Source organism: Gymnodraco acuticeps, unplaced genomic scaffold (assembly GCF_902827175.1).
Source record: "Gymnodraco acuticeps unplaced genomic scaffold, fGymAcu1.1, whole genome shotgun sequence".
In the NCBI taxonomy this organism is placed as follows: Eukaryota; Metazoa; Chordata; class Actinopteri; order Perciformes; family Bathydraconidae; genus Gymnodraco; species Gymnodraco acuticeps.
In genome coordinates this window covers 1180701-1181055 of record NW_022990747.1, presented here as the reverse complement: position 1 = coordinate 1181055, position 355 = coordinate 1180701, and positions in this window count along the sequence as shown.

Here is a 355-nt window from a genome sequence, read left to right as displayed (position 1 = left end):
TAACAAATGTGTTTGAGAGTGTTTGGGTGTGTGTTTGCATGTGATCATGTTTGCTCGCTAATGGAGAGATTTAACTGAAGAGGCTTCACATGGCAGCAGAGAGTCTTGTGGGCCGGCTACACTAATTAATGTTGTGCAAAGGAAAACGTGTAGCGATGATCAAAAGACATCTTCAATCACTGAAATTGTCCGGCTGCCAGGCTGAACGTAATCTCTCACCCTCCTCCTTGCTCAAAGTGAGACAAAACTAAGGAATTTAGCATCTAAATGTGAAGAAGTTTCTCCTCTGTCAAGGTGGTTGAAACTTTGAAGAGCCCTGCTGGGTTACAGACAGCTTTTAGATCTTTTAAAACAT